The sequence below is a fragment of the Vicugna pacos genome, chromosome 12 (assembly GCF_048564905.1).
Source record: "Vicugna pacos chromosome 12, VicPac4, whole genome shotgun sequence".
Classification (NCBI taxonomy): Eukaryota; Metazoa; Chordata; class Mammalia; order Artiodactyla; family Camelidae; genus Vicugna; species Vicugna pacos.
This window is the reverse complement of record NC_132998.1, coordinates 5126728-5154399: the sequence shown is the minus strand read 5'-3', so window position 1 is coordinate 5154399 and position 27672 is coordinate 5126728. Positions and strand designations below refer to the sequence as shown.

Sequence of the window (27672 nt, the reverse complement as noted above, 5' to 3'; positions counted from 1 at the left end):
AAATATTTAAGTGGTTTCTTATGGAGCACAATGTTAATTTCTTTAGTGAGAGTTGCAAAATATTAGTCCAGTCAAGTTTCACTGACGTTATGCTTTTTAACTGATTTTTAAAATGCAGATTTAAGAACCAGATATTGACTCATCTATCAAGAAAATGAAACAACTTATTTTAATATTTAATCTTTATGATGTTTGGGAGTCCTTTAATCTTCAGGCAAAGCAATTTTGTTGAGACCAAATTTATTAATAATTTAATTTTTCTTCTAGACTTGAAAACCTTCATTGTGTGCTGCTGCTATAGGGAAACTGTATCAAGCCACTGAAATGTATTATCAACATTCAAACTATAAACCTTAGCTGGAATTTTGATATATAGGTATTAATTTTGATCACTTCTGTGATATATTTGTATCATACTGGTGAGGGGACTTAGCACCAGTTGAGATGGTTCCCAGAGCAGCTCTTCCGTCTCTTTCCCCCCTTTTACTAGCACCTGCCTCAGCCACCTGACCTTGACGCCTTGACTCCTTCCTCACTCCCACCTCCCACCAGCAAACACAAAGCCCTTCTGCTGTCTCAGCATCTCCTGACGGCTTCCACTTCCTTCCACCTTTCCTCCTGCCGTCTTGATCTGAACCCCCATGACCTCACAGGGTTTCAGCAATGGCCTCCCTTTCTCCAGCCTCCATCCCTCCCAGTCCTTCCTCCCCACTGTGGCTGGAAATTTCTAAAATACGGACCTGATCACAGTGTTTTATCTACTCCTGCTCAGTTCTCAGTACCTTCAACATCCTGTAGATGGCTTAGCCAACCCTCTCAGTGTCTTGGCCGTCTCACCCCCACCTAGTGTTCGCTCCACTCCAACTCAGCTGTGTGTTCCCCTCACTCCTTCAGTTTTAACGTAGACATTTCAGAGTAAATTCATGCGTCTCATTCTCTGAGCAGTGCCTCACCATTCCTGTTAACCTCCTCAGTCACCTATGAAGACCCTGTGAGCTTTAGCCGACTCTCTCTCTATCCCTCTGCCCTCCTTTGTCTTCATACCCCTCCTCCCCATCCACTTTGAACCCATGATAATTTAATCATATAACTTTTTATATAATGGCATTGTCACATTATCGCCTGGCAAGTCCATGCTCCTGGAAGGCCCAGGCTTGCGCCATCTCCCCGTGTTTGCCCACACAGCCAAGTATTGCTACATGACCGGAAGTTTGGAAAAGTGTCACTTCATGATCACCACTGTCAGTGCAGGCTGAGCCCTGGCACCCTCTCCTGCTGCTTTTCTCTGAAGCTTGATCTTTCATGTGCCCCCTACGGACTCACATCTAGTTTCTTGAACTTCCACTGAAGACCTTGCTTCAGATTCGGTGAGAAAACAAAAATCAACAAAGGGGAACATCGTCAACCTTTCCTCCTAAACTTCCATGTCTGTATCATTTTATTCTTTTCTGAAACAATAGAAGTTTGTTTCTCCTTCCCTCAAGGACTTGTTTTTCCACATGTGCTGTGAGCCCTTACTCCTTATCAAAGCCCTTTCCTCACCAAAGACTGTTTCTAGGCTATGTCCTCTCTTTCCTATACCATCCATCTTTCCCTCTCATTTGGTCCATTTTTATTAGTTTACAAACACACCCAATGATCTCCCTTTTTAAATAAACCCTCCTGGACCCCGCATACAGCTTTAGCTGCAAATGAGTTTTCCTTGCTTTTTATAGCCAGACTTCTCCAAAGAGTGAGTTATACACTCTCTCTCCAGTTTCTCATCTTCCGGTTATTACTTAAAAAAAGTCTCAACTGAAAAGAGGTTAAGATTGATTTCTTGAGTGGCTCCAATGTACCAGGCACTGTTCTAGTGTTTTACATGCTTTAACTTATTATTTAAGCCCAAACAGCCCTATTAGGTAGGAAATATTAACCACTAAAATTTACAGATAAGGACACTGGGACACAGAGAGTGATGTGATCAAGATTTGAACCCAGGCCGTCCAGCCCCTGAGCTTGCACTCTTAATCATGGTCCATTACTGCCTCTCTAAAAATAGAACATATGTATAAAGCCTTTTCCCAGTCCGCGACATCTTCCTCCACCGCCAGAGGCCACCGTTATCATTATTTTGGCAAATATCCTTTCAATTTATGTTTTGACATTTTAAAGCATATATATCCAACTATAAATGATATATAAAGTTTTTCACGTGTTTTCAGTATTTATGTAAATAAACATGAATTTATTATAATTCAAACTCTTTTGTTACTCATTGTACTTTGGAGGGCTATCATGCTGACATATAGTTCTAATTATTTTATTCTAGCTTTTCTGTAGTATTCTGTTACACATATTTATCACAATTTATCTATTCGTTCTTTTATTTTGGGACATGTAAGTTGTTTGCAGTTTTTATGACATCATAAAGGTGGATCAGTGAACACCCCACTAAGTGTTTATTTCTGCTTTCATAGCACTGTGTTCAGATCAATGTTTTTTCTATCATCAATTATTTGGACTTTGTTAACACTTCTTTTGATTTTTATTACCTGGTCAGTTTAGGTAAATGTATCATGCATCCCTGAAAAGAATACCTATTTGATACCTGTGGATGAAGGAGTTCACTGTGTTGTTTCAATCTTCTTTACTTGTTTAACCTTTTCTGCTTAATCTGTTACTTTCTATAAGCAATATATGAAAAAGCTATGATGTTAGGTACTTATTGATTCATAATTTTCCCCTTTGATCATTATAGGGTCTCTTCTTACCCTTGTTAATGCCTTTTTCCCTAGCTAATATTAAAATTCTACATCTGTCTTTTGACTCTTAGTATTTGCCTGGTATGTAATTTTCCTTTTTCTGTTAATTTACTTTAAAGATGTCTCTTATTAGAAGCTTATGCCTGGCTTTGTTTATGTTTTAATTTATCTTGTTTATTACCTTTTAATAGACAGATGTAGTCCACTTCCTCCAGCTGTTGTTAACGCTGTGTGTGTATGTGTGTGTGCCATGGACTTGACCACGCTTCTTCCTTGTTTACTCCCTCCCCTGCTCTTTTCTGCCGTTTGTAGTGTGATTCAGGTTTCTTTATTCCTTTCTCTCCGTTTGCTGTTTTGGAAGTCATATATTCTGTTTTTACACTTGTTTTCCTTAAATTTGATATTTATCCTTAACTTTATAATATTTAAAGCTAATCAGTATCTCTGTTTTCCTCTGGAACAATTTTGACGGGGGGGGTTAGAAAGTTTTCACTCCATTCCTTAGCTTCCCCCAACAATTATACTCCATTTAAGTTTTGTTTGTTATGGCAGTTCAATCTTGTTGTTTATACTCTGCTTAAATTAGTCAGTTATTATTATAAATAAGTCAGGGCTTGCTTATATTTTCCCACATCTTCATAAAAATTTTTTTCTCACTATTGCTTCATTCTCTGTTTTTCCTTCCTTCTGGCCTTAATTTCCTTTCTGCTGAAATGCATCCTTTGGTAGTTCTCTCAGAGAAGGTCTATGAATATAAATGCTCTTAGCCTCTAATAGTCTGAAAATGATTTTATTTTGCATTAACTCCTTTGTCCTAATTTAGACAAGAATAGCACTTTAGTTTGAGTTAATTTCTGTGAGTTCTTTTACACTATTATTTCCCTTTTTCTGCTGGCATCTCTTGTTGCAGATTCTCAGTCTAATTATCATTTCATAAGTTTTTTCTTTAGATTCCTCTTAAAATCTTCTTTTAAAAATATCTTTCAACTACTGCAGTACCAAAAAGAAATTTCTAAATGTAGACTTTCCTTTGTTCTTTTTTCTTTTCTTAAAATGTGTAACTGACTTAATATAATAGTTTCAGATGTACAACATAGTGTTTTGATATTTTTATACATTACAAAATAATCACCATGAGAAGTCTAGTTACCATCTGTCATCATACAAAGTTATTACAATATTATTGACTATACTCCCCAGGCTGTGATTTATTTATTTTATAACTGGAAGTTCATACTTAATCTTCCTCACCCATTTCACACATCCCCCCACCGCTTCCCCTTTGGCAACCACCAGTTAGTTCTCTGTATCTGTGAGTCTGTTTCTGTTTAGTTATGTTTGTTTGTCTGTTTCGGTTTTAGATACCACATGTAAGTGAAGTCAACGGCATTTGTCTTCCTCTGCCTCCCTAACTCACTTAGCATAATACCCTCTAGGTCTGTCCATGCTTTTGCAAATGGATAGATTTATTTTTTCTTTTATGGCTGAATAATATTCTATTGCATAGATAGATAGATAGATAGATAGATAGATAGACAGATAGATAGGTAGACAGACTGTATCTTCTTTATCCATTTATCTATCGATGGACACTTAGGTGGTTTCAATATGTTGGCTATTGTAAATAATGCCACAGTGAACATAGGAGTGCATATATCTTTTTGAATTAGTGTTTTCATTTTCTTTGGGTAAATACCCAGAAGTGGAATTGCTGGATCATATGGTAGTTCTATTTTTAATTTTTTGAGGGATCTCCATATTGTTTTCCACAGTAGTTGTAGCAACTTACAATTCCACAAACAGTGCGAGGGTTCCCTTTTCTCCACAACCTTGCCAATACTTGTTATTTCTTGTTTTGTTGATAATAGACATTTTGACAGGTGTGAAGTGATATCCCATTGTGTTTTTGACTTGCATTTCTCTGATGATTAGTGATGCTGAGCATCTTTTCATGTGCCTGTTGGCCAGTAATAGATTACTGTAGTATGTGTTCTTTGGAAAAATGTCTATTCAGGTCCTCAATCCATCTTTAATAGGCTTTTAAAATGTTGAGTCCTTTGTGTATCTTGGATGCTAACCTCTTATTAGCTATATTGTTTGCAAATATCTTCTCCCATTCAGTTGGCTGCCTTTTCACTTTGTGGATAGTTTCCTTCACTGTGCAAAAGCTTTTTAGTTTGATTTAGTCCCACTTGTTTATTTTTGCTTTTGTTTTCCTTGCCTGAGGAGACATGTCCAAAAAGACCTTTCTGAGACTGAAGCCAAAAAGCATACAGCTTATGTTTTCTTCTAGAAGTTTTATGGTTTTAGGTCTTATATTTAAATCTCTAATCCATTTTGAGTTTAATTTTGTGTGTGGTGTGAGAAAGCAGTCCAGTTTGATTCTTTTACATGAAGCTGTCCAGTTTTCCCAACACTGTTTATTGAAGAGGCTGTCTTTTCCCCCATTATATATTCTTGCCTCCTTTGTTATAGATTAGTTGACCACATAAGTGTGGGATCATTTCTGGGCTCTGTGTTCTGTTCCATTGCTCTGTGGGTCTGCTTTTGTGCCTGTGCCATAGCGCTTTGATTACTGTAGCTTAGTAGCATAGGTTGTAATCAGGGAGTATGAATCTTCCAGCTTTCTTCTTCGTTTTCAAGGTTGTTCTGGCTATTTGGGATGTCATGGGCTTGCACACCAATTTTAGATTTGTTGTACTTCTGTGAAAAATGCCACTGGTATTTTGATAGAAACTACATTGACTCTGTAGATTGCTGTAGGTTGTACGGTCATTTTAACAATATTAATCTTCCAATGCATGAACATGGAATATTTTTCCAGTTGTTTGTATCATCTTTGATTCTCTCATCAATGTCTTAGGGTTTTTTGAGTACAATTTTTTTCCCTCCTTTATTAGGTTTAGTCCCAGTTATTTTATTCTTTTTGGTAAAATTGTAAATGGGATTGGTTTCTTCATTTCTCTTTCTGATAGTTCATTGTTAGTGCATAGAAATGCAACTTATTTCTGTATGCTAACTTTACTGAATTTATTAGTTCTAATAGATTTTGGTGGCATCTTTAGGATTTTCTGTATATAATGTCATCTGCGAACAGTGACAGTTGTATGCCTCTCTTTCCAAGTTAGATTCTTTTTATTTCTTCTTCTTGCCTTATTACTGTGTGATTAGGACTCCCAATACTATGTTGAATAAAAGTGGTGAGAGTGGGCATCCTTGTCTTGTTTCTGATCTTAGAGGGGAAACTTTCAGCTTTTCGCCATTGAGTCTGATGTTAGCTGTGGGCGTGCCATATGTGGCCTTTAGTGTGTTGAGGAATATTCCCGCCATGCCCACTTTGTTGAGAATTTACATCACAGATGAGTGTTGAATTCTGTCAAATGCTTCTTCTGCATCTATTGAGAAGATTATATGATTTTTGATCTTTGATTTGTTAATGCGTATGTCACATTGATCGCTTTGCAGATATTGAACTATGTGCATCCCTGGGACTAATCCCCACTTGACCATGGTGTGTGGTTCTTTTGATGTATCATTGAATTTGGTTTGTCAATATTTTGCTGAGGATTTTTGCATTTATGTTGATCAGTGATAATGGCATGTAATTTTCTCTTCTTTTGTGGTGTCTTTGCTTCATTTCGGTATCAGGGTGGTGCTGGCTTTGTAGAATGAGTTCAGAAACATTCCTTCCTCTTTAATTTTTTGGAATAATTTAAGAAAATAAGCATTAACTCTTTTTTAAATGTTTGGTAGAATTCACCTGTGAAACTGTCTGGTCCTGTACTTTTGTTTGTTTTAATTTTTTTTAATTAATTGATTTTTAAATTTTATTACTGATAATCATTCTGTATATATTTTCTGTTTCTTCCCAATTCAGTTTTGGGAGATTGTACATTTTTAAGAATTTGTCCATTTCCTCTAGATTGCCCATTTTATTGGTGTATAATTGTTTGTAGTAATTTCTTATGATCCTTTGTGTTACTGTGATGTTGATTTAACGTTTGTCATTTCTGATTTTATTTATTTGAGCCCTCTCTTTTTTTCTTAATGAATCTGTTTAAAGCTTTATCAGTATTATGTATCTTGTCAAAGAAACAGCTCTTAGTTTGATCATTTCTGTTTTTTTTAGTCTCTATTTCATTATTTCTGCTCTGATGTTTATTATTTCTTTCCCTCTACCAACTCCTCTGTTAGATCTTGGAGGTATAACTGTGAGCAAAGACACAAATGGCTGCTGCCTTTGTAGAGCTTTCAGTCTTGTGAAGAATACAAGCAACTGCAAAGTAATGTAAGTGTTTTATTGAGGAAGTGCAGGGTGCTATGGGAGCTCACAGAATGGAAACCTACTCCAATCTTGGTATTGGTGGGAAGGGTCAGGCAGCGCCTTCTGGAGGAAGTGACATTGCAGATGAAGCCTGTTGGATCAATAGGAACTTGCCAGATAAAATGTGAAGGGAAAAGTATGTTGAAGATAGAGGTAACAGTATACACACGAGTCGGAGGTGCAATTGAGGAACTTAAAGGAGTTCGTTGAAGCTAGAACGTGAAGCATAAAGGTGAGGAGGGGTGAGAGGTAAGTTTGGAGAGGTATCAGTCATGCAGTACCTTGAACTGTGTTAAAAAATTTGGCCTATTTTTCACAGAACAGTGAAGAGGATTGAATGATTTTTCAGGAGGTAATAGGTATGATTATATTTGTGTTAAAAGTCTCTGAGGATAAGCTCGATGGCTAAAGACAGGAGATTTCTGCTCAAAAATGGGCAAGATATTATAGGATGAATAATAGGGTAATAAGCATTATCCTCAGGTGGCTAATACAATTTAAAATGCTTACTTAAAATATGGTTATTCACTGGTATTATGTAGAAGTAATAGATTCACTGAAATAAATGAAATTCCGATCTTCATGGACTCCTTCGTTGGGAATAAGGATGGAGGAAGGCAGAAAGAAGTAGAAGAAGCAGGGAACAAAGAGAGAGACGTTCATAATTTATCCACATGTGAATTTTGGCTCGTAACGGGTGACTGCTCAGATTTCAGGTCCCAGGTTAAATGTCTTGCTTCCGCACAGTATCTTTACAGTTTGAAGCATGCGGATAACCAACATTTAGTTGTACTGATAGAGATTAGTCTCTGTCAACTCAGTGAAACACGAGGGCAAGTCATCTATGACTAGAAGGTTTTGTACTAACGACCTGCATCCCGCAGTTATCATCCCTGTCTCCAAGCTACCCTGGCTGTCTCTGGGTGGCGGTGGCAGGTAGAGAGAACAGTGGCGGAGCACCGGGGTGGCACCGCTCGTGGTAAGGGACCTGGCTAGAGTGGTGAGGGGAGGTGATGTTGGTGGCGGTAGCAACGCAGGAGAAAATTCCCAAGCAGTGATAGGCTTGGAGGGATGTTCTTGATGAGCTGAAAATTTCTGTTATCACTTTATAGTTACATGATGCTTTATAGTTTGAATGTCCTTTCTTATTTACTACTTATTTGAATGTCACAGTAACACTTTGACAGACAGGATTATCTCCATTTGCCTGGTGAGGAAGCGAAGATTTCAGCTATGCAAGTGATTTGCCTTAATCCCACAGTTGTGAATGACGGTGTGGGGATTATGTCTTATTCTTTTCTTCATTTTTACCTCGAGAGAGTTTATCTCCATCTTGTTTTTTAATTGAAGTATAGTTGATGTACAATTTTATGTAAGTTTCAGGTGTACAATATGGTGATTCACAGTTTTTTAAAGGTTATTCTCCATTTACAGTTATTATAGAATATTGGCTGTTATCTCCATTTTAAAATCTGCTCATAGTCTTTACTCAGATTAACCGTATTTTATTAAATGGTCTTGAAAGAAAAACAGAAAGAAAATCACTTTACAAATTTTCATTGTAAGGGAATGAAGCATTCTACCCAAGCTAATCATCCAAATAAAGGCATTAAAAAATCATTTTAAAGGAAATTTTCCAAATACGCATTTTATCACTTCCTGGTTAATTTATCCTTTTATCTGTGGAAACACAGTGCCCAGCAGATAGAAGGAACTCAGTGAATATCATCATCGTAAACAACTGCTGTTGTACACCAAGGTCTCCCTGCTGAGCTTGCAAGCCTTTCTGCTGAATAACTTCAAGTGTCTGTGTTTTTATCTGCTTACTTGTTTCTTTGTTTGCTCTTTTGTTAAGTTATTACCTGTTACATCTTTGCATTTATAGCAGTATTCCTCAATCCCCTACTGATTTGCTATTTCCAATCTTCTGTGGTCTAGGAAACCAAGTATTCAAATTTCTTGTAAGTAAACCTGCAACACGAATGAATGGGGTCCAAGTAAGAGCCCAGGTGTCTATTCTGCGGTTACAGGGCGTGGATTTATGATAAGTGCAAGAAAGGCTCCTTGCCCTAGAGTCTTAAGCTCCAGGATCCACCTTCCCAAAAGTGGCCAAAGCAACGCGTGTGAAATGGAGGTCTGCACATGTCACCTCTGTTACTAAACACCTCTGGTGGCATCCTGTGACCTTTCTGATCAGAGTGAGCTCTCTTATTTGCCATTCAAAGGCTTTGATGACTTTCCCTCTCCTCCTCTTTATCTTCGTCACCTCGTTCCCCCAGGCCATCTTATGCTTCACTTAAGCTAAATTGTATTCAAACAGTCTAGCAGTGACCTGCTAGCTCTTGATATATCTTTCAAGTTATTAATTAATTAATTAATTTACTTATTTATTTATTTTTGATAGAGGGACTGAGGATGGAACCCAGGACCTCATGCATGCTAAGCATATGCTCTACCACTGAGCTATACCCTCCCCACCATTTGGTATTTTTAAAAATGAATTTCTGATCACAATGATTTATTTTTGCTATGTCTTTGAGTAGTTCTTGTTGCTGTCCTTCCTTCTAGCATTATTTATTATTTTAACTTACTTTATTTCTTCTGCTTTTACTGTGCTTGCTGCTCTCATTCTGAAAGAGTTTAAAATTTTTGCCTGAGTGTTAGGATGTGGTGATCCAATAAAAGACTTACTCAAATTAGATCTTGGTATTCAGGCTCCCTGATGGATGCTTAATATGCTGGGTCTGGTTTCTCCTCTGGGGCTAAAGTTATGGGACCAGAATGTGAGATAAACTTAACCCCAAATTATGTGCTGTCAGTATATTTTAATCAGAAGCCTAAAATCCCTGCAGACTTTGCTTCTGCAAGTCACCGATTTTGAACTCTGTCGCTGTGTTTGATTGCTCATGTAATATTAAACCCTGGCTGAGCCTTAATTTCAAGAAGTAGGAACCAAACTCTGTAAATGAAGATTTCAAGAACTGCTGAACTATGGAAACTAGTTTCTTTACAGCTGCTGTAATATACAGACAATGAGCAGTTTCTGATAGATGTTTTTGAATTCACTTGTCATATTTAAAAAATGGACAGGAGTTGGTAGTGGTCAGTGTACTATTCCACACATTCCATTTATTTCATGATTCTCCATCTGGATGTCTGCTAGGCTTTTCATACATAATGCCAAAACTTCATTTTCACCCTTCCGCCCCCCAACCTATTCTCCGCAAGTCTTACATCTTAACAGGATCATCAGCTGCCACCCATTACTCCAGCCCCAAACTTGGAAGTCATTTTCAATTTCTTCCTTTCCTTCAGCTCCCATAAGCAATCCATCAGCAAGTTCTATTGTTTCAATCTCCCCCGCCAAAAAAAAGTACATGTTCTCAGTCTTTCTTTCCAGCTCCTCCGCCACAGCCCTGGAGCCAGTCGGCACCAGTCCTCGCCCGCCTGCTGCCTCGGCCCTCTCTGCAGCTGCTCTTCTGCTTCCCCGGGGCCGTCTGGCTGCGAAGCGTGTGCTTCTCACCGCCGCAGTTGGCTGCCTGCCTGCTGTCTGCTTCTCCCTGACCTTAGAACGAAATCCAAACTCCTTCCCAAGCCATTGCCCGTGGCACCATGGCGCTCTCTAGAAGCCCTGTGAGAACTTTAGTGAGGTTGGGCATGTGAATGGCAGACGGCTGAAGGTGGAAGAGTGAGGGGCGGAGAGAAACTGTGGCTGGCAAGCCATCTTTTGGTGAATTTTGATGTGAAGAGGAGGAGAGAGGGAGGGACGCATTAAGAGAGGTCAGAAGGGATGAAAGAGTGGTTTTTGTCTATTTTGAGAAAAAGGAGACTTGAGCAATTTCATATAGGGAGGGAGGTGGAATAGAAAAAGTTGAAATATAGGGTGCAAGAGATGAACTGGCAAAACCTCTGAAGGTGCAAGGAGAGGTGGGTGGTTTAATCTTAGACTCTGCACTAGTAACCTGCTGCTGTGTAACAAATTACCTTAAAATGTAGCAGCTTATATGAGAGACATTTATCATCTCACACAGTTTCTGGGGTATAGGAGTCTGGGAGCTGCCTAGCTGGTGGTTCTGGCTCAAGGTCTATCGGGAGGTTGCACTTGAGCTGGTGGCCAGAGCTACCATCTCTGAAGATTTGACTAGAGCTGGAGCAGCTGCTTCCATGCTGCTGGCAAGAAGCTTACATTCCTCACCACGTGGGCCTCCCCACAGGGCTGCCTGTGACAAGCTTTCACCTAGGGCAAGTGATCCAAGGGAGAGCAAGGAAGTAAAAGCCCAAATAGGAGCTGCCGTGCCTTTTGTAACCTAGTGTTGGAGTAATGCCATCACTTACCACCCCTTCTGTTCATAGAGATGAATCCTGGTACAACGTGGGAGGAGCTACAAAAGGTGTGGGTACCAGGAGGCAGGGGTCACCGGGGTCCGTCTTAGAGGTGCGCTGCCACAGAACCCAAAAAGACTAGTTTGCTCTGTGAAAAAGAAGAAAAAGGGGAAGAGATTGAGAGAGAGGCTGACCTGTGGCTTGGTTCTCTCAGTGAAGCTGGGGGCGAAGTCTTCTTCTGAGAGTGAAAGAGGGGGAAAGGGAGCTTGGAGAGAGAAGCTGAGGTTTGGAATCACCACTCGGGAGAACGGGAGAGGTCCAGCAATCCGTGTTTTGACAGCCTCTTTAGGTGATTTTGATACCCTCTAAAGTTTGGAAGATATTCGAATAATAATAAAACAAGACAAAACCGAAAACTAGATAGGAGGATCCTTCGCTCTTTGGATTTTAGTTTCTACTTCAGAATTACTGACAAAAGCTGTTTTTTTTTTCATTTTGTCACAAATAGCTCAGTGAAAACAATATAAAATCAGAAGATTGCTTGGTAAACTGACCAGTTTGATTTTTCACTATTGAACTTCTGTTTAAAACTTCATATATCATACATTTTATAATGTGTTTTTCCTCTAATTAAATAAATGTTTATTGAGCACCTACTGCTTCTCCTTCCTCCTCAGATTCACCGAATGTGAAGCTACACATGGATCAGTTTCCTCTGAGAGAAATCTAGGAACAAGTTGACTGAACCCTACACAATGGGCAGCTGAGGAAATACCCACGTTGAACCAGGTAAGAAAGGCTGAGACACTCTCTCACCAGCAACGCCCCCTGCAGGCACAGTGCCTTGCAGTCAGGAGGGAACCAGCGAGTCCCCCTGAGGCCTGAAGGGTTTGGACCACGTGTACAGTGCCCCAACTTTTATGTGCCGGCTACTGCTATGGGGTTTACTTGAGTGCTTTGAACTTGTTACCGTTCATTTTACATGTGAAATATTCTTAGTTGAGAGGACCGATCCCTGACTTTTCCCCTTAAGCACGCTACTTGGCAGGGGTAGCATTCTGGAATGAAGTGCAGAGTTAGAGCCGTGCTGCAACCGCACTGGGTTTGCTGCTGGATGTCAGCTGCTCGCATTACTGATCCTGCAGGGCTGCATGTGGGTTTGCATAGACGATACCTGTGTGTGAACCAGATTCTACATACATGACTTTAAAGGACCCTAACCCTGCTTATCTGCTTGGCTTCAATGCTTTCCCCTACCCCTGATACTATTATTAGCTTGAGACAACCCAGTGTTCTTGAACTTAGTCCAGACATTTTGCAGAACTTTTTAATTTTTTGCAAATTTGCATGATTAGTCAGACCTACTGGACCTGGAGCAGATCTGGCAAACTCAGTGCTTCAGGAAAGCCAGGAAATGCCAAATTTCAATCTCCTCATCATCAGAGGAAATGGGGATGGGCTGAACAGATACTGCCAGTGGTGAGGGAGAGAGACATGAAGGATGGAATCAGAATTTAACATTCACAGCCTGAGTCTGAATATTAGGGAATAACTTATACGCTGACCCTGCTGATGTTTACCAGAGAGAAGCATTCAATACGCATTTCATAAAATATTAGAAATCAGGTAGGATTTCTATTTCTATTTTTCGCAATTGAAAAAAAAAACCTCACCAAATCACCTTTGAGTCATCAATTTAAGAAAGTCTAGCGACTCTCCCGATTTATAATGCAACATATAATAAGTTTCTTATTTATAACGGCTCTAAAAACTGATCATAAGGGATCAGTAAATGTTAAAACTAGTTTAGTGGATCTCATATGGCATTTTTCTTTCTCTTTCTGGCTTACTTTGCTTAGAATGACATTCTCACTCATATGTAGAATCTAAAAAAAAAAAAAGAAGACAAAAGAACTTAAATATAAAACAAGAACAGACTCACAGACATAGAATACAGACTTGTGGTTGCCAGGGAAGGTGGGTGGGAAGGGACAGACTGGGAGTTTGAGATCCGTAGATACTGACAGGTAAATATAGAATAGATAAACAAGTCTATGCTGTATAGCACAGGGAAATTTATGCAAGATCTTGTAGTAGCTCACGGTGAAAAAGAATATGAAAATGAATGTATGTATATTCATGTATGACTGAAAAATTGTGCTGTACACCAGAAATTGACACAACATTGTAAACTGACTATAACTCAATAAAAAAAAAGAAGATGATAGGAAAATGGGGAAAAAAACTAGTTTAGTGGAAAGTTAGCCAGCTTTCATTATAGAAATATTTCACCTATCTTTAGCTCAAGAATGCGGTGAATTCTTGGTTCACAGTTCTTACTTAAGTAGACACGTACAAAAGCCACGTTGCCTATGGCATGCAAGTAGAATATTGATAGCATTTATTTGTGGTTTCTGCCTGTTTTTTTTTTCCCTTTTCTGTTTCCTCTATCGTTTTTAAAGACCAAGAGATGATTTAAGGATTGTGGAAGTTGTCCTCAATCATTTGCTGGTGAACCATTACTATTCTTGTAATTTCAGTTTTTGTTCTTCTGTTGACAACTTGGTACTGTTAATGAACTGCCACTGATTAATTTTATAATTTTATATTTAAATTGACTATCAGAATTTAGATAAATTTGGAATATTTCATAATCATATTTTTATTTTTGTATTTATGCTGCTAGCTCTATTGTTCATCTAGTGATTTCTTTCATCAAAACTTTCTTGTTCTGTGTACCTTAGCCTCATTTTTGGTCAGTTGACAGTAATACAGTATAATAAACAATTCTAATTTATGTTACCCTGTTAAAGGCTGGAAATTGCTTCTTATTCATCTGAGGTATCAGGTAGCATACAATTTGTTAATATTTTTCAAGATAAAATAACCTGGTTTTGTTGGATAATCCAAAACACGTCTGCAGTAGGATTTTACAGACCAGTAGAAATGCAAGCTTGTAACACTGCCCATTGATTTAGGATATGTTTCTGGGCAGTGTAATCTCCCTACAATTACAATACAATAAAGATTATTGTCGACAATAATAGCTATTCTTAGAAACATATCTGATAAATTGCTAGAAATTATATAATTAATCCAGTGCCCCCCCCTTTTTTTTCCTCACAAGTGATAAACCAGACATCTCTGGAGATTAAAATGCCTTGGCCAAGGTTGGACAGCGCATTGGTATGAGAACCGAATCAGCAAAATCCTGTTTTCCTTCATTTCGTTTTCGGACAGAGTTCTTACATCTATGGGTTGATATTTTTCATCAAGTGTGGAAAGTTTGTGCTATTATGTTTTAACGTTGTTTCTGCCCTTTACTCTCCTTTCTTTCTGGGACTCCAACTAAATGCACGTTGAATATACGTATTCTCTGTTTCGTACACTTGGTTCTGTGTTTTCTATTCTTTTGTCTTCTGTGCTTTATTCTGGTTAGTTTCTTCTGAATTTTATTGCAGTTCACTAATTTTTGTTTGATTGTATCTAATAGGCTACTAAATCTGTTAGTTCATAATTTTGGTTATAGTTTAAATCTTCTCTGTATTCTCTGAGTTTCTTTCTGCTGAATATGAAATTTTGTCTCTTAGCTCCTTAAACACGGCAAGCAGGTTTACTTTAAAAACTCTGATATCTAGAGCTTCTGTACATCTGTTTCACTCTGTTGTTTTTGCTTGGTTTTGCTCGTGTGGTCTCCTATCTTTGCGTGTCTGGTCATCTCTGGTTGTAAGTAGCCTGGGAGGGCTGGCTTACTTACAATTTTCCCTTATGCATACGGTGCAGGTCTTTGGAATTCCAGCCCAAGACACTACGGATTTATCTGAACTCAGCAGACCTGGACTCCAGATTTATCCCACTAGGTGAAGAGACTGTCAACAGTTCTGGGTTGCTTTCAACAGCCTCTTCTGGAACTTGTCCTCAGGCAAAAGCCAATCCAGAGGAAAAGCCCACTTCTTTGCATTTACATGCTTTCCAAGATCTGAGTTCAGTTATTCTTCACTGTTTTGTCAAGTCTCTGATGCCTTCAAGCCAATGTTTTTATACTTGATTCAGCTTTTTATTGTCCTCAGCAAAGGGGTTGGTTTTAATTACTGAGTTCTCCTTTACTAGAACTAAAAGTGGCCTTTCCTTTCCTTTATTTTAAAAAAGATTTATAATTTTCAAATATCATCATTACAAAAAATTTAAATGCCTAAAAATAGAAGAATAGAAACTCTCTCATAAACTCACTCCTTAATTATATTTTTGTCAATTGCCTCCCAATCTGTTCTCAGTAAGTTTTACATGACATTGTTTATATTATATTGCATTCTGTATGTATATTTTTATATCTTTTAAAAACTTAATATATACTGTATGCATTGCATGCTATTATGCAGTATACTTAAATTACCATTTTGCTTAACTACATGGTCTACTCATTAGATATATTACTTCAGTTTGTGGAATCATTGTTTTATGTTTTGTCATTTAGGTTTTATTCAGTTTTCACTATTGTAAATAATACATTAGTAAACATTTATGCTCAAATAACTTTGTCTCAAAATTAGAATTATTAATTAAGATACATTCTTAGAAGTTGATTTGCTGGGTCAAGGGAATGAATATTTTTAAGGCTCCTGGAACATATCACTGAATGACCTTTCTTTTTTTTAACATTTTTTATTGATTTATAATAATTTTACGATGTTGTGTCAAATTCCAGTGTAGAGCCCAATTTTTCAGTTATACATGAACATACATATATTCATTGTCACATTTTTTTCTCTGTGAGCTACCATAAGATCTTGTGTATATTTCCCTGTGCTATACAGTATAATCTTGTCTATCTATTCTACATTTTGAAATCCCAGTCTATCCCTTCCCACCCCCTACCCCCTTGGCAACCACAAGTTTGTATTCTATGTCTATGAGTCTGTTTCTGTTTTGTATTTCTGTTTTGTTTATTTTGTTTGTTTGTTTTTGTTTTTTTCAGATTCCACATATAAGCGATCTCATATGGTATTTTTCTTTCTCTTTCTGGCTTACTTCACTTAGAATGACATTCTCCAGGAGCATCCATGTTGCTGCAAATGGCATTATGTTGTTGGTTTTTATGGCTGAATAGTATTCCATCATATAAATATACCACCTCTTCTTTATCCAGTCATCTGTTGATGGACATTTAGCCTGTTTCCATGTCTTGGCTATTGTAAATAGTGCTGCTATGAACATTGGGGTGCAGGTGTCATTTTGAAGTAGGGTTCCTTCTGGATATATGCCCAGGAGTGGGATTCCTGGGTCACATGGTAAGTCTATTCCCAGTCTTTTGAGGCATCTCCATACTGTTTTCCACAGTGGCTGCACCAAACTGCATTCCCATCAGCAGTGTAGGAAGGTTCCCTTTTCTCCACAGCCTCTCCAGCATTTGTCGTTTGTGGATTTTTGAATGATGGCCATTCTGACTGGTGTGAGGTGATACCTCATTGTAGTTTTGATTTGCATTTCTCTGATAATTAGTGATATTGAGCATTTTTTTATTTGCCTTTTGATCATTTGTATTTCTTCCTTGGAGAATTGCTTGTTTGGGTCTTCTGCCCATTTTTGGATTGAGTTGTTTGTTTTTTTTCTTATTAAGTCATGTGAGCTGCTTATATATTCTGGAGATTAAGCCTTTGTCAGTTTCATCTTTTGCAAAAATTTTCTCCCATTCCATAGGTTGTCATTTTGTTTTGCTTACGGTTTCCTTTGCTGTGCAGAAGCTTGTAAGTTTCATTAGGTCCCATTTGTTTATTCTCACTTTTATTTCTATTGCTTGGGTAGACTGTCCTAGGAGAACATTTTTGAGATGTATGTCAGATCATGTTTTGCCTATATTTTCTTCTAGGAGGTTGATTGTATTTTGTCTTATGTTTAAGTCTTTGATCCATTTTGAGTTGATTTTTGTGTATGCTGTAAGGGAGTGTTCTAGTTTCATTGCTTTGCATGCTGCTGTCCAGTTTTTCCAACACCACTTGCTGAAGAGACTGTCTTTATTCCATTGTATATTCTTGCCTCCTTTGTTGAAGATTAGTTGACCAAAAGTTTGTGGGTTCATTTCTGGGCTTTCTATTCTGTTCCATTGGTGAATATGTCTGTTTTTGTACCAATACCATGCTGTCTTGATGGCTATAGCTCTGTAGTATTGTCTGAAGTCTGGGAGAGTTATTCCTCCAGCCTCTTACTTTTTCTTGAATGACCTTTCTTAAGACATAGCTATAAGAACCTTTTACTCCATCTCCATGTTCCAACTCCTTTGCCATATTGTTTTTCGGCCAAACTTGTTTTTAACATTCATGTCAAAATAAACATTGCCTTTAGGATAGTCTAATATAATTAAGAATGATATTGAAAGACTATTTAATTTTTAACCACACTGTGAGGGTGACCATAAAGTTTTTTCTTAGTAAGAAGGGAATCAATTGGATGTTATAGCTTTTTGCAATGACAGTTTAGTGATGACCCTCTGGATACTATTTTATTAAAATTTTTTTTTTGTTTTCACATTCTTTTTCTTTATAGGTTACTACAAGATACTGAATATAGTTCCCTGTGCCATACAGAAGAAACTTCTTGTTTATCTGTTTTATATATTGTAGTTAGTATTTGCAAATCTCAAGCTCCCAATTTATCCCTTCCTACTCCCTTCACCCCCGTAACCATAAGTTTGTTTACTGTAACTGTGATTCTATTTCTATTTTGTAGATAAATTCATTTGTGTCTTTTTTTTTTTGAGATTCCACAGATGAGTGATATTATATGGTATTTTCTTTCTTTCTGGCTTACTTCACTTAGAATGATGGGATTCTGGATCATATGGTAAGTCTTTTAGTTTTTTGAGGAATCTCCATACTGTTTTCTGTAGCGGCTGCTCCAAAAGTACATTCTCCCCAACAGTGTAGGAGGCTTTTCTCCACAGTCTCTCCAGCATTTGTCATTTGTGGACTTTTTAATGATGGCCATTCTGACTGGTGTGAGATGATACCTCACGGTAGTTTTGATTTGCTTTTCTCTGACAATTAGCGATATTGAGCATTTTTTAATGTGTCTATTGGCCATTTGTATGTCTTCACAGGAGAGTTGCTTGTTTAGGTCTTCTGCCCACTTTTGGATTGGGTTGCTCGTTTTTTTCATATTAAGTTATATGAGCTGCTTATAAATTCTGAAAATTAAGCCCTTGTCAGTGTCATCATTTGCAAATATTTCTCCCGCTCCATAAGTTGTTGTTTTGTTTTTCTTATGGTTTCCTTTGCTGTGCGAAAGCTTATAAGTTTAATTAGGTCCCATTTGTTTATTTTTGCTCTTATTTCTGTTCCCTGGGTAGACTGCCCTAGGAGGATATTGCTAAGATTTATGTCAGAAAATGTTCTGCCTATGTTTTCTTCTAGGAGGTTTATAGTGTCTTATATTTTTATGTCTATAAGCCATTTTGAGTTTATTTTTGTGTGTGGTGTGAGGGAGTCTTCTAACTTCATTGATTTACATGCTGCTGTCCAGTTTTCCCAACACCACTTGCTGAAGTGGCTATTTTTTCCTCCGTTGTTCGCCTCCTTTATCAAAATTAATTGACTATAAGTGTGTGGGTTTATATCTGGGCTCTCTGTTCTGTTCCATTGATCCATATGTCTGTTTTTTGCCAATACCACGCTGTTTGATACTGTTAGATGCTACATTTATTCGCATCTAGTATAATTGACTTTGATTTTGACAAATTTCAGAATTCCAATTTTCTTTTAGAAATAATTGTTATGTTTTTGTATTTCCACATTTTTGGCTATTTGCTTGACTGAATTGAGTAAAGTAGGAGATCTTCTCCGTCTGTCTTAGCCGTGTGATGGTAGAAAAATCATTTCTTCTCTCTGATCCTTAGTTTCCTCCTTTGTAAAATTGAGATAAACTGAGGTACCTTGTGCTTATAAGTATCTAGTGTTACTTAATGTGGGAAAATCATCAAACTTTCTTCTGACCATGTTTAAGGTGAAAAAAAACTGTTAAATATCTTAACAGCAACAATAACAAAGTATCTTAAGTATTGTGAAATATCTTATGCTCTTAGGATGACTTATTGGGGTAAATGCAGGTTCGGGCATGTTAATTATTAAAGTGAATAATATAAAGATTTTGTGCAGAATTTGATGACAGTATCTAGAAGTCACGACATTTCGGTTTGATGTGCTGGGTCTAATTTATATGTAAATATAGGCCCTGTACCATGACCTAGACATTTGAGGACTGTTTTAATGGTTTATTCTGGGAAACCAGTGTATTTCTCTACTTGAACATTATGCTTGAAAGCACTCTGTAAAGGGTATTTTAATATGTACATTTTAAAAAATAAAAAGAAGTGGCACAGTTTGGAAACTCTCTGGTCCAAACAGGTTCTAAAAATATTGAGATGTGTAAGTATAATTAATTTTCGGTCAAGTCACTTTTGTGCCTATTCTGGAGTTTATAGGACAATGGTCAGCTAGAGGAACCGCAGAGGTCTGCGCGGACCTGGGGGGTTATGAAGCCCTTTGCCTACGAGTGAGTATACAATTCTACATCCTGACTCTACAGTGTCTCGGGGTATGCTGAAGACATTCAGCTGAATTCTGGCCAATTTAAAACAGGAAAATAGAAAAGTAGATTAATAGAGCTTGTCAGCTGGGATCCCTTGAGCAGACCCTCACATGCCTCCAAATGTAAAGCTTCAACTCCGCCGTGCAGTATGACATTTTACCTCGTTCAGTGTTTCTAAACCATTTCATGGTGTGGGAAACTTGTGAGCTTGTCTAATGTTTTCAGTACTCATTATAGCCGGTTATCAGTTCATCCCCCATCTGCCGAAGCATCTGCCTTGTGCAGGGGTGAAAAGCCTGCCTACCAAGGGAGTATTTGGGGCAACTGGCAAAAAGTGTGATTCAGCTGAGGGTGGTTCTCTGCAGGCTTTGAAAGTGCCTCAGCACAAGAACACCTTTGTTTGGGATACACAGACCTGCCATCATAAATTTCAGAAATGCAGTTCTGTGCTAATGGACCACTGATTTTTATATTTTTAAGAAATAGAGCATAATACTATCCACAAATCTTCATTCTAGCAACCATATCCTGAACAAGGGCACCCGTACACATTGAAAGAGGCCACATATAAAGTTGCAATTAAAGTTGTCTTTGTAGAGTCAAGAAATCTAAACCTGGGGATAAAAATGACACCTGTGCCCTTCACATCCTTCAGATAGAAAGGAGCAAGTTTCAGAAGTTAGGGGGATAAAGACAGGTATTTCAAAAATAAAGTTTGGGAATATAAAAAAACTGAAGGACATTGTGACCCTGGATGGCCATATTTGACACACAAAGCCTTCCACAGTGACTGCCAAGGACGGTTCTTTTATCTGCAGGCTGCAGGCTGAAGGAAGACAGCTTTGGAGTGCAAATCTAATGATACAGATCTGTAATTCTGGGGACGGCTGAGGTGCTAATCACTCTAGGATTCTGATTGCCACCCGTGGGCTAACCAGCTTGTTCTTGGTATCATGCGCCCACAGAACACCTCTCTCTTTTTAGTAAACCTGGAATTTTCTTGGGAGATTGAAAATCGCTGGTGAAACCCCAGTCTTTGATACACGTCCACACGGATACGGAGCAGCTTTAAAAAACAAAAAAGCCACATATAGCAAGCAGATAATCAAGGGCTGATTTTTATTAAAGGATTATTTAGTTTTACGAAAGTTTTACGGTGGAGTCCCCTTGGGTTCGTCCACAATTTATCGGAGAGGCTAGAGGAGGGAGGGAAAAGACAGAGGAATTTAGAACTACAGTGTCAGGAATAATTCTCGTTGGAAGACCTATTGGAGATGAAAACAAAATGTATCTGGAGCTAAGTGGAAGGACCAGGTTTGACGTGCGCCCAGTTTTCCAGGAGCTCATTTATTTATGAAATAGAGCTCCCCCTGTAGGAAAGGCAGCGCATAACTGACCAGATGACAGCACCTCCTGGGACCTGCCTCAGCCAGTGTAGTTGGGGGCGATCATGATTCTTACACTAAGACTATTGTTTAGATTCAAATTTGGCTTTCAGAGTGAATTGTTTTAGGGCAATAATTACTCATTTTAAGTTGCCTTTAAGTCACGAGGTGGTAGATGAGACTGTTGGTTTGATTGTCCATGACAACCTTTGGTTTGAAAATCTAACAAATCTCCAGTAATTTCTCTTCAGAGTCCCACACTGGTGAAGACCAGTTTTTGATAAATCTTTAACAGGAATCAAACGCATTAATCTTTAAACCAAATGAGTATTTGCTTTGTCTTGAGGGCTTCATTACTTCTCTCACTTCAGGACAGATAATGATCATACTATTTTTTTGGAGGGAAGGGAGAAAGTTTTGGCTTTGCTTTTGTCCAAGATGAACAAAAGGCAGAAGCATTTCAAATCACTGTCTCATTCTCTTCATGAAAATACAAACAGAAACATCCTTGAACCAATACAAACATTAATATCCTCATGCACTTTTGTTTCCCTTACAAATGTTGAAATAAAATGTGGATTGTTTTCTAATTTGACCAAATTTTCTTCACTACTCCTAGGAAGTACTCATATTTCTGTTCTTCCTGTCTTTCCTTTACTCTGTGAATAGCAAAGCAGGGTTTGCATACCTGGTTCTAGAGAGTCTCTGGCTTTAGGAAAAAGTATAGAAAAGTTAGTACACAGATCTTACACTGTCCCAGATGCCACGGGTTAGTAAAGGCAAGAACTTCTTTATTGTTCAGCATAGACTTCTTTCTTTAGAAGCGAATTTTATTCTTTATGCTGTCTTTTTTACTAATGTTCATTGATTGCTGTTCACTGTACTATTCATAACACAAAGCTGAAATCCCTCTTTTTATTAATTGTTTAATTGATGTACAGTTCATTCACAATGTTGTGTTAGTTTCTTTTATGCAGCATATTGATTTAGTTATATATATATTCTGTTTCATATTCTTTATCACAAAATCTATCTTGATTAGATCTATCAGTGCCCATGTGTCCTGTCCACTGAGAACAGGATGTTATAGGACCAGAGTGGATCCCAATAGCAAGCAAGTCTTTGGGTGATGGAGCTGATTTTAGAGTCTTGCAGGGACTTAGTGCTGATTTCAATGTTATATCCTGAGACCCGCAAGCTAGGATGCTCTGTCCTAGTGTTTGCAGAGGTGAGCCTGGTCTGCAAGTTCATAATCTCAGATCATGGACTGGAGTTAAGTATCAGTACATAGTGTTGTTGGGTGTCAAGACAGCACCAAATATTAAATAGCGCGTCAGGAAAAATGTATCTACACACTTGCTGACAGTTCATTTCCAGGCGGGAGCCTCACGTCTGCTCCGTACACTGCAACTTCAATCTTCTGCTGTGAAATTTTAGACAGCTTGTCTTCAGAGGCTCTGCCAGACCTGTTAATATTTATATATTCCATTCACACTCCAGTCAGAGTGTATAAGTTGCAGATCTTTCTGATTTGGAAGCTATTAAGATTCATGACCCTTTAGCTATTTACTCTGTGTGGTCCAGGAGCCTTTGCAATCAGCTTACACTTAAGGAGAAAGCACAAATCATTACTGTTCAAATGTTGTCCTGTATTGTGACCGTTTGTAGTCCATCAAAGGGGTGTTAAGAGCTTTAATGCATTCATTTATCTCAGAGACACAGGCTATTAGATGAGGCATTCTTCTCTTGGAAAGGGATAGAATAAGTGTTACTTACACCAAAAATTGCTTTTTTAATTCCAAATTAGTAACTCTGACTGAAGCTTCATATGTTAAGAAGTAATAGCTAATCAGTTTTTCTTCTTGAGAGCAGATGTTGATTGAACCAATGATGGAGGTGATGTATCGAATAGGATAGAACAGAGACAATCCAATATCTAGTTGTGCATTAGACCTGTCTCGGAAGAAGTTCTATTCTTTTAACATATTAAGTCTTATGTGTCTGTGGCTTACAAAGGGCTTTGCAATTGAAGATGGTCTCATACTGAATTAGTTTGTGAGATTATTCAATACGGGCTTTAGTGTTTCCCAGACATTTAATCCTTGTATCAAAATAGTCCTATTCAATTGGAAAAAAAGTGAGAATGCTCGAGGGAAAATGGAAGGGAGGAGAGGAAACTGATATTTATTCAGTGCTTACTTTGGGCTGAGTACTTTACATTTATTCATTATTTCAAACCTTCCAGCAACCCCTGAGGTGGGTACTGTTACTCCCATTTGCTGAGTAGACACTGAATCTTAGAGGTCAAGTAGCTTGTCCAAGATCATACATTTAATAAATGAAATTCTAACACAGGTTCAGTTGTAGTATTTCCAGTATCTTGTTCTTTGAATGCTGTTTCATCTACGTTTCTCATAGAAATATCATGTTCTAGCTCTCAACAGATCACATTCTGGCCAGACTACCTAGCTCTGTGAAGTGCTTCTAATGCAAAATTTGAGTCTTGTCAATTTCCACGGTAACCCAGGCCTGCTGCTTTTTTGCTGGTTCATTTTCTATTTCCTAACTTTCAAATAAAAAAAAAGCCAACTCATTGATTAAAAACCAGTGTCACCTCCACCATCACCACCTTTACCATTATCTCCACCACCAGCTTTTCTGCACTCATCTTACTATTTACAAGGTAAGTCATTAAATTCAATTAGACCAAAGCAGTTTTTATTTTCTATCCTTGAGTTGTCAAATGAAAATGTACCATGTATTTTGAAGTCAAAGACCAAAACATTTTTGCAGCCTATAAAAAAAACACCTTCAAACACAACCTTCTGAAAGATGTTTACCCTTGCCCATATTTCAAAATGTTGTTATACAAAATAAAATCAGTGGTTTAATTGACATTATTTTTCTTGCTTTGAAGATGAGTCAGATTCAAGTATGTAATATCTTTAGCCTCGAATTACCTTTGTGCTGAAAAAAGCAGCAGATGTGTGACATCCTGCTTTCCTGAAATGACTTACCACACGAGGTGCATGGGGAGCTGCAGCCTCACGGAGGCTGGGCTGGCTTTTCTTTAGGAAGATCTGGGGAGGAGTCAATCCCCCCATGATGAGTACAAGACCTTAGTACCAGTCATCTCAACTGTCGAAAATAGGACCCTCTGGTAACTCTTAGTTGAATTTGTTCAGTGTTTAGTCAGTTTTACAACACACTGAAATGGGTGAAATGAACTTGAGGGACAAAAGCTCAAGAAAACAAAACAATTCCTTTCACGTGAAACAAACAAACAAACAAACAAAAAACCAAAAACAAAATTCCCCAAACCAAGAGCAAGAGAAGAAAGCCCAAATATCATTATATACCAAAGTCAGAATGGTCTTTCAAAGGCTGTTTCTTTAGGGGAAAAGACAAATTATTGATTCTTTGCTGCTTTTCTTTTGTCCATCTTGTTTTCTGAAAAGTGGGCAGAGGATGAAGGACTGACAAGATTAAACCCTTGATTTTCCTTTTCATGTTTGCTCGTTCTCTGGCATTCCCTGATTTGATGAGAAGTAGCTATTTGATGAGGACAAACTTTATTCTTGAGAACCGTTCTCTCTCCTTCAAGCCTCAAGTTTAAAGACTCCAGGTAGTTCTGCTTCATTTACATGCTGGCATTCACAGCCCAGGGGGTCCCTTCAAGACAACTCAGGCTTTGTTGTGATAAAGAAAAAACATGCCGGGAATTGTGCACTGCTTGGTCCAAAACTAATTTGGCCATACTTTAGATTTCTCATCAGTAGGAGGTTAAAGAGGGTAAATGTTTACTCTCTGTCTAATCCTCAAAGTATCTGCTAAGAAAGAATTTCATTTCATAGTCAAGCTTTTCCTCGCATATTTTCACCAGAAAAAGGTTTAAGTGGGATTTTGAAATATCTTCAGTCATTCCTTTATCCGTCTCCGCTGCTCTCATCTCTGGTACCATGTGCAGCTTGTCAGATATGTTCAGGAGCAGAGGCAGGCTCACTGGAAATTTAAAAGTAAGAGAGAGATGAGACAGGCTTTTTCCTTAGTTGGATCATACTTGCGTCTTGAAAAGGTGGTGACACTTCGGAAACACTAACATAAAGACAGATACCTAGCATACTATTATTAAGAATTGTAATATTGTTCATTTCTGCCACCCAGCTACCATGCAGCAAAGCCGTGATTCTGACTCCAGTCTTTCGGAGCCCAGAGCCCAAGCTGCCTCTTAAGCACCATGTTACACTGTGTCCCTGACTCTCTTCCTCCCTCACCTCTAAGCCACCACTCCAGGGCAGGTGGTGGCCCCTTCTCAGCACCTTTCCCCCGGCTATGCACGTTTGTGCCCATTTGTAGCTCTGTGTTTATGTGATGGTCTCGCCCACTGGCCTGTCACCTCTTTGAGAACAGATGCTTCATATGTTACTATATTTTAGACCATTAATTTATAGTTCCCATTAGCTTGGCACATGGTTGTCTCTTCATAAATATGTGTCTAGTGTATGATTACTCTATTTTATTACTTTATGTTTTGATGCATTTGTTTACAGTACAAAATTTTCAGAAATAGAACCAACATCTTTAATGATTTTCAGGCTTGACATGGAAAGAGGAGACGAGTGGAAGTAGCCCATTTCCGGAAAGAACGTTTGTGGTTCCCCCGTTCCGCACCGTCATGAAAAACAGTAAGAGAAGTAGCTCACTGCAAGCATGAAGCCGACACCTACTGCTAAAAAAGACCACAGTTTGGGGTGGAAATAGTTTTGATACTCAGGTTAGTGTTATTCTGATTATAGCAGGATCATATCGACAGTTTTTATTGAATTTGCTTTTAAGGAAATATACACATCCCTTTTGGTGCAGGTTCCCTGTAGTATTAAAGCAATAGTCCCATTAGACACCATATTATATTCAGCCATCAAAAACATAATCAGTATCTTGAGCATGCCGATTTCCACGTGCACCTTTGTTAGCAATTGCAGAGTGGTGACCTGACTTGACAAAGGTCATGTGGCTGAGGAGAGGATTCAGTGCCACACCCCAGGCCTTGGGGACCCTAAGCTGTGCACTTTTCATTACACCAGCTGTCTCTGGCTAGAAATACTGAGGTCATGTTTTCTGCTTTCCTTACTTCAAGGGGTGATGGTATCTCATGAGGTTAACATATACAAATAAGCGGTGTTAATACTGAATCTGTAAAAAGCTTTCCTCTCTGCAGGCTCAAGCAGAAAAATCTGGTTTAAGTTTCCTGAATAACTTCCTTCTAGATAAATGCTACATTAAAAAAATTCCCAAATCCCAAAATCATAAAAATAAAAATCAGGAGAATGCATGTCCTGTTGACATTCAAGAATAGATAAAATTTTAGAAAAGTCAGTATTGCTAGCAAAACAGAGGTTGAAGAGAGATTTGTAAAGCTCAAATTTTTACAATCAACTTTTTTTTTTTTGCCTTTTAATTTTATCATCCCGCCTCTATCCACAATGGAGCTGTGCCTCTGGGTCCTGAAACAATGACTGTATTTCCAAGTCTCCCATTCAGTGAGGTGTGGCCACGTGACCAGGCACCGGCCAGTGAGACGCGAGGAGCTAGGATGCGTGTGACTCTGAAAATTACTTTAAAAGGGAGGAGGATCCTGCTGCTTCTCGGTCCCTTTCTTCATCCTGCTGCTGAGAAGGTGGGTTGGAGCTGAGCTTCCTTGAACCATGTGACCGAGGGCAGAAACCTAGGCAGGGCGGAGAAATGGGAAGGGCTCTGGGCCTTCTGATGACTTTGCAAAGCTTGGCTGTCCTGCCAGCCTTCCACCACCTGCGCCTGGAGAGAAGTGAACTTCTGCTTTACTAAGGACACTGCTGTTTTTGACCTCTGGAACGTGTAACGGAATCTATATATTCCCTAATACAAAGGCAGAGAACGTGGGAGATTATCTTCAGACCAGAAATTAGTTTGGACGATGCTTGTAATAAACTGATGATAAAATAAGATCAGAAAACTCTCTTGTCCATAGACCAAATATTCTATGGTGGGTAAACTCACAATATGGGCTTGGACATTGGCTGATGGACCAAAGCAAAGAACTAGTGTGCAGAGCTCCGTAAATTAAGGTTTATTTTATTACATATCAGCACAGAACATATTAGGTGCTCCAGTCTTTTACAGGGACGGCAGCCAGCTCTCAGGTCTGTGATTCAAGAAACTGGCGCTGCTGATGGATTGTGCCATCAGTACAGCACTCAGCTCCCCAGCTTCTCTCACTTTCGAGGGGAGAACACTTGCTGGTACTGGGGGATGCTGCCTTCCCAAGATGAAGCCTTTA

General features: G+C 38.4%; 1 long non-coding RNA gene across 1 annotated transcript; it reads left to right on the top strand.

Moving 5' to 3' along the window:
- Positions 1-12080: 12080 nt before the first annotated feature.
- LOC107034847 (uncharacterized) lies at positions 12081-27338 on the top strand. Its single transcript, XR_012078788.1, has 3 exons — positions 12081-12180; positions 25952-26130; positions 26846-27338. It is a non-coding gene; the product is annotated as an uncharacterized lncRNA (long non-coding RNA).
- Positions 27339-27672: the final 334 nt, after the last annotated feature.